Source organism: Somniosus microcephalus, chromosome 1 (genome assembly GCF_052327205.1).
Source record: "Somniosus microcephalus isolate GS21.2 chromosome 1, FLI_Smic_1.0, whole genome shotgun sequence".
Classification (NCBI taxonomy): Eukaryota; Metazoa; Chordata; class Chondrichthyes; order Squaliformes; family Somniosidae; genus Somniosus; species Somniosus microcephalus.
The window spans coordinates 270,726,590-270,738,671 of NC_140987.1; positions in this window are offsets into that span (position 1 = coordinate 270,726,590).

A 12,082-nucleotide genomic window follows, 5' to 3' on the forward strand; every position below is an offset into this window, starting at 1 on the left:
AGTTTAAAATATAATAACTACCCCATTGTGCAACAAGCCCGCCAAAAGTTAAACAAAGACTAAACTGATTTGGCGCGAGATTAGAGCTTCTGGAAAAGAAGTATAATTGTGAGAACACATGGGTAGGGGTTATCTCTCGTCAGCTTGCCAGCTTGCAGGCTTGCCCAGCATTTGAGCTGGGTAAAGAGGAGTCGCTTCGGGAGAAGATCAGCGGGACTCCTCTCCATCAACGGAGAGGAAGGAGAAGAAGACCAAACCGCCATCAAGAAGACCATTCGAGCCGGCGTCCCGCCCCGGGGTCAAACATCGGGAGATCATCGATGAACCCCGGGCCGTTGACGAAAACGAGAGGCCATCGACCCGATCCGGCTCGGGAGAAGAGACAAAATAAAACGACAGAAGCAGCCGGTGTCCAGCCGCCTCCGACCCCCACATCAGGAGAGAGGTGAGGCGCAGCTCGCTGGGGCTCCACGATTCACGTGGAGACGGGATGCCTGAAAGGACCAAATGCAGACTGGTTCAAAACCTTGCACTTCCTAGTTGGATTGGTGAGCATGTTCCTGGCCCTCCATAATCAGATCTAGATAGGTTTAAGGGGGTGGATATTTAAGGGTGTAGTTAACATGAGTTGTTATCCCTCGATGTTCCGTGTGTTTCCCTACTTCATGATGATTTTTGTAGAGTATAATATGCCTGTATTTGCCTTAGTTAGTATTGTGTCGTTATGATTTGTTTGTGTTTTTCCCTCCCATGTACTCTCTTATTTGCTTGCATTTGATTTGTGTTTCCATATGCAATAAAATTTCATTTTGTTTCATCAAACTTGGTCTATAAGAGTTTTCTCTACATTGGAGTTCCTGCCCCAAAGTCCAGAGTATAGAATCTAAGGGGGGAGTGGGTCGAACCACTCAAGGTTTTACTGTGCAAGAGAGAGCGGCCTCCAGAGAGAGAAACCTCTGTGATCTAAAACCCCTTACAGAAAATGGCGACCGCGGCAGGAATCTGGCAGCAGGATTGCAATGTAATAGATCCAAGTTTGAATGGTCGAAATGTAATGGATGAGAGGATAGCGGATTATGTCTTTGGCAAGGTAAATCTCACTAAGCAGTGGATTTCCGATCTCTTACTGGATGGGTGTCCCGTGGACGCAGCCATCAGGTGGACAGAGAGCAAAGAGCATAAGAAGTCAGTGGAGAAGGCAGTGTGGCTGATGTGTTAAAAGAAGCAGGTCCAGATCTTGGATCGGGTCGTTGCAGCACAGGCAGCCAGAATCACAACCCAGGCAGCAGAGATAGAGGAAAAGGCCATGAGCGGGGAAAAACTCATCACAGCGCTTCAAGCGCTAAATCAGGAACGCCAAGTGGTAGCTAGTCAACATCAGGCTAGAATAGAGTACCTGGAGTGCCAGGTTACTGAGGCAAAGATCAATGAAATGAGGATCCGGGAGAAAAATGCACGCCTCGCACAACAGCTAAGAGCGCAGGAGGTGAGAGTAGGGGAGGTTAAGGCAGCTTACAAGCTAGCCCTTCAGCACGGGTTTGAGAGCACAGACCACGGCCCCTGCCAAAAGACCATAGAGGACCTAAGAACGGCCCTGGTTAAGGCAAAAGGCATGGTGTGTCTTGTCAGCCCGAAAGCCAGTCACATGGACTTTTTAAAGGAATCAAAACAGCCGATTCCAGCTGAAGTAGTTGTGGTACCAGCCACCGAGCCCTCAGCACTGCCGAGCTATAGTGAGACTTGGCCAGAAAAACAGGGGGTGGTAAAAAAGGAGGCAGCCGAGGTGGAATGGGAGGAAGAACAGCCACTGGTAGCGAAGCCGGGACTGGCACCAATGTGTCTCGCTCGGCAACAGAGGTTCAGTCCCAACGCCGCCAATGGCGATGTCGGACCCCACCAGAACCAGCTCGTGGTGCCATACGCTGCCCCGCAATTAAGTCCATGGTGAGCCACCTCACACGACTCACAGTAAAGGGAGACCTTTCGATTCATTTCAGGGAGATAGAGGAAACAACAGCCATTAATGACTGTGATGAACAGGAACAGGTGAAACTGTTGCTTTTTTCCCTGGATTGCACAATCCTTCAGTGCCTCTCAGATGAGAGTAAGAGGGGATGGAATGGGTATGTGCATCTCAAGGAGGAAGTCTTAGAAGTAATGGGAGTGGACAACGGTAGTCCGTTCGACCATGTGGAAGGGACTGTGCAGCTATCTGGTGAACCCCCATGGGTTTTCGCAGAAAGGCTGTGGCCTGTGCATCGACGCAGCTGTCCGGGCATGCCTGAATGGGTTGCAATGAACGATGAACATCGGGTTCATTGGCTCCGTTGCTTGGTTACCAGCAGCTTGCCGCAGATACGGGCCCTAGCCAGATCTTGGTTTGATCCCCAAGGTCCCGGTGTCACGGAGGAGACGGTGCTCCGCCAGCTCAACGTGGCGTATAAGAATTTTAGAGGTCAGGAAACACCCCCTCAGAAGGGCAAGGTGCATGAGGCAAAACACGCAGCCCCAAGCAAGAAGGAGTGGCGTCAGGAGGGGAATCGGCCTGCCCAAGCCAAGCTCAATTGCTACGGGTGTGGGAAAGATGGACATTGGCGCAAAGACTGTAGAAATCCGTGGAAGGATAATAAGGGAAAATTTCCCACAGCCCAAGCCCAAGCCCAGACCGCCGCCCCAGCACCACCCCAAACCCAAGCCGTAGCTCCTGCCCCAGCACAAGGAGCTGGTGCAGTTATGGATCCCGCTGCGATTGAATCAATCATAGAGACCATGCGGTCTCTGATGATTTCGCAGAGGAAGTTAGCCGTCACCACTGGTCTTGTCACTCCCGAAACCCCGACCGCTGTGCCCACATGACTAGAGCTGGCACAGCCCATTTACTTGTGTGCGCTGCGATATGATGTATGGAGACGACCCCTCATGGAGATGGAAGTGGAGGAGGTGAAAGGGACCTATTTGCTGGATTCTCCACGTGTAGGGGCAGGTGAGGAGGAGCCATCTGCCACAGGCCCAATTCCTGAAGGGGTGGAGCCTGAGGGGAGGGAGCCGAAGCCCACAGTCGTGGAAGAGCCATGGGCTGTGAACGCTGAAGTCCCACCCGAAGGTCCACTCGCAAAAGGAGCCTGCCCAAATCCCAAAGGGGCGGAGCCTGAAGGAAGGGAGCCAAAGCCGGCAGCCGTGGAGGTGCCATGGGCTGTGAGAACTAAAGTCCCAACTGAAGGTCCGCTCGCTAAGGGAGTCACGCCCAAAGTACCTCTTCGCAGGTCGACTCGAACGCCTCAGCCGGTAAAACCTTGGCCTGATTCCCCCGTTCTCAGCAAACGCCGACTTGAGAAGTCCCTGACAAAACGCAGTCCCCGATCGGCAGCAAAAGGCTGTGGGGAAACCAAGCCACAGGTCACTGCAGCCGCACCGCAGGGAGCGGCGAGCTGCAGTCCAATCAGGGATTAGGCAAGCCGCCCGGGGACAGGCGGCGCTGTACATAAGTTAAGTTTAAGTTTACGTTTAAGTTTTAAGTTTTAAGGTGTGTAAACATTAAAATGATAAAGAGTTATAAGTAGTTTGGGAATCTGCTCAGTATGTGTGCTATTTTGGATCGAGGTCGAAAGACCCGATCTTGCCTTCACCTAAGCCAGAATCTCTCGGGAGCCTGGCGGCATTGTTTGATTTGTTGCAGGAACCAGGAGAAAGATGAGAGGGATCCTCATCGCGTTCGTGTTGATCGGATGGAGCTGGGTCTATCAGGGCCGCACTAAGGACTCCACCATCTATGGGTGCTCGGGCAGCAGAGGCCCCGTCGCGATTGATGGAACCGGCCCACGGAACGCTGAAGAGACTGCTGTCTACTTCCATGAGGGGAGATGGCCAGGCTGGCTGGGGTCGAACTCTACTGAATACTCCAGCCAGATGGGGTTCGCATACAGAGAAACATCTCTGATGTGCCCCAGGGTGAGGATCATTGCATTAAGAATCAGCGTCACCGTTGGGAAAAGGATTTGTTTGAACTGTCTAGGACATGTACCTTTGAGTCGCTGGTGGTGGCTCAGGAAGCTGAGTAAGACCATGAAGAACTCCACGGTCGAGTGGGAGAGACTGGGTAACAATACCCATTGGACTATTATGGGGACTCATGGGGGGTTGAGTGTCTGTTGGGACAAATGGTGGGAACCAGATGAGGGGATGTACATCTGTATGTGGGGTTCAGAATGCGCTTGCCCCACAGGCATCTCCACCTTTTTCCAAAGGCAGTGGCAGGATGCTGGACAAGGAATGAGGTGGGACGTCAGCACACGGGCGTGCCGAGTCCCATACTCTCAGATCCCAGTAAACGCCACTGAGCTCATCACCCGACCCTGCAAGCCCCTGTCCACTATTCCGGTAGCTAAAGCCCTCAAGGAAGGGTGCCCCACCACAACAAAGGGGCCCGGGAATGGATTGGTATTGGTACCCACAGGTCAGGTGCTGTACCAAGGGTTGCACTACGCGGTGGCTTCGGTGATTTTAAACCTCACCGAGGTGCGGATGCCAGAGTGGTGCCCCAGGGAAATGAAGCAATTATACCAGGTCTTGTTAACAAACATGTTTAAACAGTTTTACGAATTCGGCTTTGCCGATGTCAACAGAGCCGAATTGTACACAACACCACATGAGGTCTTGGACAGGATAGGGAGGCAAAGAAGGGGTGCAGTAAATGATATTTTCACAGCTTTTAATACAGGAACTTCCGTCATCAACACACTGGATGATGTGGAGCTGCAAACCCAGATCAATGGTATGAAAACACAGTTAAGAAAGATACTGACTGACGAGAATAAGGTAGTGGGTTCTGAGTTACATGAGGACAAGGCCATGACACTACACTTAAAAGAGATAATAGCTGAGCTGGAGAAACACGCCAAAACGGTAAATGCTCTCATCAGGGAGGATCGGAACGTGTCCGATCAGGCTGCGCAGAACGGAGCTTGTGTGCTATACGGGGCATGGTTACTGGGCGAGGGCCGCAGTAACCTGGAGGATTTGAAACAAGGTTTAGTCCCCTCCTGGATCAGCAACAAGCACCTCGCAGCCCTCCACCCTTTTGAGAATGCATTGAGTCCGTGCCAGCTCAGACTAGCTTCAGAGGCCTACCCAGTCCCAGCGGACTGTGGACGGTCTAATCACACCATTATGGGTATAGTGGTAAGAATGCCGGTGATGGGAAAGACAGCTAAACCCGCCCCTTTATACAGGGTGGAGAACATTGGAGTCAATCAGGGGGGTACGCACATTCGCGACACAGGGGTCCCAGCTTAAGTCATTCAATGGGAGCATGCAATGACGGGTACCGACCTCTCGGGGTGCCGGAGCCGGGGAGCACACATCATCCTGTGTCCCCAGCACTTGAATGCCCATTCAAAACCACAGTGCGGGTTCAGAACTGCCGGCGTGAAGCCTATAAATTGCACCATGGAGGCAATGACACAAGGCCATGTGCCCCCGCAGGTGGCATATATAGGAGGTGGGACATACTGTGTCACCACTGCAGCGCCCTACTATCCACATGGACAGCACGGTTGTCGTCCAGTTAGTGACAGCAGCTTCTGCTTCAAGCCCAGGGCAGAAGTTCAAGTGGCCCAAGAGTGAATTGTCCCCATTCCTGAATCTTCCACTGTTCACATCACTGTTAAAGAGAATTTCAGCGATCTCTAGCGATTCGTTGCACATTTTGGATATATCATTCTCCCTCTCCCTGAATACCTCACCAAGATATTAAAAGCCGTTGTTGTTTCACAGAAACATTTCTACACACTGGAGCAGAACCCTTTAGAGTTAGGGGCAAACATATTGTATAAAGTGACCCCACCGTGGTGGGACCTGTTCACTAATATAGAAGTCCCTTCTTGGATTAGGATAGCCTCCCACATTCTTGTAGTGTGCCAGGTTATCATTGTAGTTTATTTACTGTTTGTACACTGTAAAAAGATCAAACATTCGCAAAAGTACGAGAATAGAGGGGAATGGAGGGAGCATTATGAGCGGGTAGAAGAAGAGACACCTGTTTAGATTTTTGCTGCTTTGTATAAAGTTAAAGTTTTCCCTCCCTCCTCTGTATTATTTTTGACATGTATTCATGTGCATTTTTGATTTTTCGTGTGTGTGTAATTTATTTTTTCTTATTGAAGTTTATTAGATGTGTTGTTATTATTAAAAGATAGTGTGCATGCACCAGGTGATGTAGGGGTATAAGGCCCCCCCTCCATGCCTGGAAGTAAGTTGTCAGATTTAACTCCAAGGTATTGCCATCTATAGATGCTTAATGTACGCTAGGTTTTTCTGAAATGGGAAATGCATGTGTCATGGGGTCATAGATAGGTAAATATTGGGGATGGTTAGATTATGGGAAGTCAGAAAATTTTGCTCACCCAGAATTATGATACTTCAAGCAAGTTACAGTATAATCAGGGGGGAGTGTAGGATTCACAAATTTGAACTTTATATTATAAAGGGTCGAATGGCAGAAGAGGCCATGATTTTAAAGACTGTTTTAAAAGAAGCCTAGGAAAAAAGGGGCATTCAAAATGGCCGCCAGACCCCGTGACCAACTTATTGGGACACTTTCAAATGGTTCCTGCAGTCCTCAGACAGCTTTGTGGATTCAGCCCACAGTAAGTTCTGGAAGCCGTTTCTGACAGAACGAAACCAGGCACCCACATATACATATAGATTGGATGCAGATCCAGTCAAGGCCGGCCTGTAGATAAAGGCCATCTAAATGTTTAACCAGACAAAAGGGAACAGTTTCATATTCATGAGAAGAGCATCAAGGACCCGTTAAGGACATCACCAGGGCATTAAAAACAATTAAGGTCATTCCAGACCAGAGATGGGCTGTTACCGGCCATCCAAGAACAGTTTAAAATATAATAACTACCCCATTGTGCAACAAGCCCGTCCACTGAGAAGAAAATGGTGTAAAAGAAAAGACAGCCATCCGTGGCTAAGTAAAGAAATTAAGGATAGTACTCAACTAAAAACAAGGGCATTTATGGTAGCCAAATCTATTGGGAGGATAGAGGATTGGGAAAACTTTAAAAGACAGCAAAAAATAGCAAAATGTTTGATTAAGAAAGGGAAGATAGATTATGAAAGTAAATTAGCAAAATTTAAAAACAGATAGTAAGAGTTTTATAGTTATATAAAAAGAAAAAGGGTGGCTAAAGTAAATGTTGGTCCCTTAGAGGATGAGACTGGGAAATTAATGGTGGGAAATATGGAGATGGCAAAAACACTGAATGAATATTTTATATCAGTCTTTACAGTAGAAGACACTAAGAATATCCCAACAATGGACAAACAGGGGGCTAAAGGGTGGGAGGAGCTAAACACGATCAAAATCACTAAGGAAGTGGTACTCGGTAAAATAATGGGACTCAAGGCGGATAAATCACCTGGACCTGATGGCTTACATCCTAGGGTCTTGAGGGAAGTGGCGGTAGGGATTGTGGATGCATTGGTAATAATTTTCCAAAACTCCCTGGACTCAGCAAAGGTCCCAGCAGACTGGAAAACTGGTAATGTAACACCCTTATTTAAAAAGGGCAGTAGACAGAAGGCTGGAAACTATAGACCGGTTAGCCCAACATCTGTGGGAGGTAAAATTTTGGAGTCCATTATTAAAGAGACAGTAACAGGACATTTGGATAATCATAATTTAATAGGACAAATTCAGCATGGTTTTATGAAGGGGAAGTCATGTTTGACAAATTTGCTGGAGTTCTTTGAGGAAGTGACATATAGGGTGGATAAAGGGGAACCAGTGGACGTAGTGTATTTAGACTTCCAAAAGGCATTTGACAAGGTGCCACACAAAAGACTATTGCTCAAGATAAAAAATCATGGGATTGGGGGTAATATTCTGGCATGGATAGAGGATTGGCTATCTAACAGAAGGCAGAGAATTGGGATAAATGGTTCATTCTCAGACTGGCAATCAATAACTAGTGGTGTTCTGCAGGGGTCAGTGCTGGGTCCCCAACTCTTTACAATCTATATTAAAGATTTGGAGGAGGGGACCGAGTGTAACATATCAAAGTTTGCAGATGATACTAAGATGGGAGGGAAAGTAATGAGTGAGGAGGACATAAAAAACCTGCAAGGGGACATAGACAGGCTAAGTCAGTGGGCAGAGATTTGGCAGATGGAATACAATACTGGAAAGTGTGAGGTTATGCACTTTGGCAGGAAAAATCGTAGAGCAAGTTATTATCTTAATGGCAAGAAACTGGAAAGTTCTGAAGTACAAAGGGATCTGGGGGTCCTGGTGCACGAAACTCAAAAGGTTAGTATGCAGGTGCAGCAAGTGATTAAGAAGGCCAATGGAATGTTGGCTTTCATTGCTAGGGGGATAGAATATAAAAATAGGGAGGTATTGCTTCAGTTGTACAAGGTATTGGTGAGACCACACCTGGAATACTGCATACAGTTTTGGTGTCCATACTTAAGAAAGGACATACTTGCTCTCGCGTCAGTACAAAGAAGGTTCACTCGGTTAATCCCGGGGATGAGGGGATGGACATATGAGGAGAGGTTGAATAGATTGGGACTCTACTCATTGGAGTTCAGAAGAATGAGAGGCGATCTTATTGAAACATATAAGATTGTGAAGGGGTTGGATCGGGTGGATGCGGGGAATATGTTCCCGATGATGTGTGAAACTAGAACTAGGGGGCACAGCCTTAGAATAAGGGGCTGCTCTTTCAAAACTGAGATGAGGAGGAACTACTTCACTCAGAGGGTGGTAGGTCCATGGAATATGCTGCCCCAAAAAGCTGTAGAAGCTACAGCATTACATAAATTTAAAACAGTAAAAGACAGTTTCCTAGAAGTAAAGGGAATTAAGGGTTACGGGGAGCGGGCAGGAATTTGGACATGAGTCTAGGTTCGGATCGGTCATGGCCCTGTGGGTAGCAGAGCGGGCCCAGGGGCCGTGTAGCCTGATCCTGCTCCTATTTCGAGTGTCTAATTCTGTTAGATTCAGGAGATGGTTCTGTGATAGTAGATTGGCGGTTAGGATCAGATCAGCCATGATCTTATTGAATGGCGGAGCAGGCTCGAGGGGCCGATTGGCCTACTCCTGCTCCTATTTCTTATGTTCTTATGTTCTTAAAGTTAAACAAAGACTAACCTGATTTGGCGCGAGATTAGAGCGTCTGGAAAAGAAGTATAATTGTGATAACACACGGGTAGGTGTTATCTCTTGTCAGCTTGCCAGCTTGCAGGCCTGCCCAGATTTTGAGCTGGGTAAAGAGGAGTCATTTCAGGAGAAGATCAGCGGGACTCCTCTCCATCAACGGAGAGGAAGGAGAAGAAGACCAAACCACCATCAAGAAGACCGTTCGAGCTGGCGTCCCGACCCGGGGTCAAACATCGGGAGATCATCGACCAACCCCGGGCCGTTGACGAAAACGAGAGGCCATCGACCCGATCCGGCTCGGGAGAAGAGACAAAATAAAACGCCAGAAGCAGCCTGTAATGTATATACCTTTAAGGGGGGAACTACTTTTTACAGCTCATGTATACTGTAGTACCAGCAGTGACCACACCTGTATATAGCACTGAGTAGTAATCTGTACAGTCAGTTCCCGTGTGAGCCACGTTGATTAAACACCTGTTACACCGTTCTCCTGCAGTCTGTGTCTTATTATACACAGACACAACATTGGCGACAAGGCAAGTTCGAACCTACCTGCAACTCTGCATCACCTCCCGGGGATTCGTTCCTGGAGATCAGTGGATTGGAGGTCAAGGCCAGAGACTCGGGCGTCGACCATGGGCAACCGCCCAGCAGAGACTCGAGAATTGCGGGGGAGGCTGTCGAGAGCCAGGCTTGGCTTTCCAGTCGAGGTGGTCCAGCGAAAAGGGTTGGCAACAGGTAGTGTGCAGACCCTTCCCGGACAGCGGCGGGCTAGAGCCTGACTGAGCGGCACAGCAAAGGGCCGAGCAGCGTCGACGGGGGAGAGAGAGAGAGGGCAGAGCGCACAGGGCGCAGCCGGTGTTCAGGGGCCGAGTAGCATCGAAGAGAGGGAGAGAGAGACGCGCAGAAACCCACGAGGCGCTGCCATTGCCACGAGGATCGCCGAGAGCGGCGTTGGCAGCAGCGCAGGAGAATCGCGCGAAAACTACAGGGCGCCACCATTGCCATGAGAACCGCCAGGAGCGGCGTTGGCAGCAGCCGGGGAGGAAGGAAAGCGCGGGAGATGCCATTTTAAGCCATTGGGAGACGCCATTTTAAACCACACGCAAAATGCCGAAGAGTGGCAGTATCACCACATTTGACAATGAAGTCGAAGATTGGACTACATATGTCAAACGAATAGAGGTGTACTGCAAGGCAAATGAGGTGTCAGATGACAAGAAAGCGTCAGTATTGTTAAATTTAATGGGTGCAAAGATGTATGGTTTATTACAAAATCTAGTAACCACAAAGAAGCCAATGGAAAAGAGTTTTGAAGACATAATAACAAAACTATAGGGACATTTAAACCCCACACTGCTGCTGATAGCAGAAAGATTCCAGTTTCACAAACGGAACCAGCATAAGGATGAAAGCAATGCTGATTATTTAACAGAACTGCGCAAACTATCGAAACACTGCCAGTTTGGAGCGGGACTGGCAGATACCTTAAGGGACAAGTTTGTGTGTGGGCTTCAAAGTGAAGGAGCCCAGAAACAGCTTTTATCTGAAAAGGACCTTACGCTGAAAAAGGCTTTCAGCATTGCGGTATCATATGATGCAGCAGCACGGGGTGCTGCAGAGATACAACAGAGACCACAAGAATATGGCACAAACGAAATGTCATTTGGAACAGAGAAGTGCTATCGCTGCGGCAGAACAACACACGACCAGAATAATTGCTGGTTCAAAGACAAAGTGTGCAGACAGTGTGGAAAAGTAGGACACATAGCACGAGTCTGCAGGTCGGGAAAGAAGACCAGCAATAAGAAACCTACCAAAGGATAGTACAAGAAGGTACATAAGATGACGGAGAATAGTTCAGACGAACAAAAGAGTGATATCGACTCCGAAAGCAGGGAACTGAGTTGTCTGAAACTAAATAATCTGATCCCAACGGAGGATCACCGAACCATTTGGGTCACTCTCAAGATAGCAGGAGTCCAGGTAAAGATGGAATTGGACACAGGATCAGCCCTAACAGTCATAAACCGAAGGGACTACAAGCGGCTATTCTCACACATACCCTTGAGAGACACAAAAATTATATTGAAGACGTACACGGGGCAAAAAGTCTACCACAAAGGAAAAATAAGGGTGACCGTTATATATAACGGTAAGGAAAAACCAAAACTAGATCTGTATGAATTGCAAGATGGAGGGCTACCATTACTGGGACGTGAATGGATCCGGAAAATACAACTGGATTGGCATTCCATACAGGCACTGACTGCGGCTGACAAAAGGATGACGACGTCACACCTGGGCGACTGTCAAAGATCCTAACTGATGCGAAAGAAGTGTTCCAGCAAGGACTCGGAACACTAAAAGGCATGACAGCGACGATTAAAATTGAAGAAAACGCAAGTCCAAAATTTTTTAAGGCCAGACCGGCATCTTATGGGATCCGCCCAGCCATCGAAGCAGAGCTGGAGAGTCTGGAACGTTCAAGTGTACTGTCCAAGGTAGACTAGAGCGAGTGGGCTACACCCATCGTCCCTGTGATGAAAAAGTCGTTGAGCAGCACGCCTGGGGAGCCAAGGAAGGTTTGCATCTGTGGGGACTTTAAGGTAACAGTGAACCCGGTCCTTCACACCGTACAATATCCACTTCCGCGGATTGAAGATATTTTCGCCTCGCTATCTGGAGGGAAACGCTTCACTAAGATTGATCTGGCCCAGGCGTATCTGCAAATGGAGGTAGAAGAAGCATCAAAAAAATACCTCACAATCAACACCCATAAAGGTCTCTACCATTATATTCGGCTGGTATTCGGGGTAGCATCAGCTCCGGTTATTTGGCAGAGGGCAATGGAACAAGTCCTGCAAGGGATCCCAGGGACCCAGTGTTATTTGGACGACATCCTGGTCA